The 317-nt window shown below is 46.4% G+C and overlaps 1 protein-coding gene across 1 annotated transcript in view; it reads left to right on the top strand.

Annotated features, from left to right (window-relative positions):
• Positions 1 to 68: 68 nt before the first annotated feature.
• Positions 69 to 317, top strand: part of GABRA5 (gamma-aminobutyric acid type A receptor alpha5 subunit) — a 56,805-nt gene continuing 56,556 nt past the window's right edge. Inside the window, exon 1 of the mRNA XM_008635793.2 lies at positions 69 to 285. The gene's annotated coding sequence lies outside the window, so the exon portion shown is untranslated. The remainder of the gene's footprint in view (positions 286 to 317) is intronic.

Raw genomic sequence — 317 nt, 5'->3', positions numbered from 1 at the left:
AATCCAGGGATTTCCTCTCTGGGTGTGTTTCTGGGGGCTGTTTTGGGGTTTTTGTTGGGTTCGGGGTGCTTTGTTTGTTTTTTGTTTTGTTGGCTTTTGGGGGGTTTTGTTGTGGTTTTGGTTTTTTTTGTTTGTTTTTAATAGGGCACAGAGGAAAACGTTAGTGCACAATGCTGAAATTGGTGATCTGGTCGCTGAGGCAGGTATCCAAAAAGCAGCAGTCGCTGGAGCAGCTACATTACTGTCGTTCTTCGTGCTAGCGTGAGGTTTATGTGCCTTTGAGAGGAAGGTCACTTTTTACCCTCTTCCCCCCACCC

Source organism: Corvus brachyrhynchos, unplaced genomic scaffold (genome assembly GCF_000691975.1).
Source record: "Corvus brachyrhynchos isolate BGI_N302 unplaced genomic scaffold, ASM69197v1 scaffold83, whole genome shotgun sequence".
Taxonomy (NCBI): Eukaryota; Metazoa; Chordata; class Aves; order Passeriformes; family Corvidae; genus Corvus; species Corvus brachyrhynchos.
This window is presented reverse-complemented; position numbering and strand designations above follow the sequence as displayed.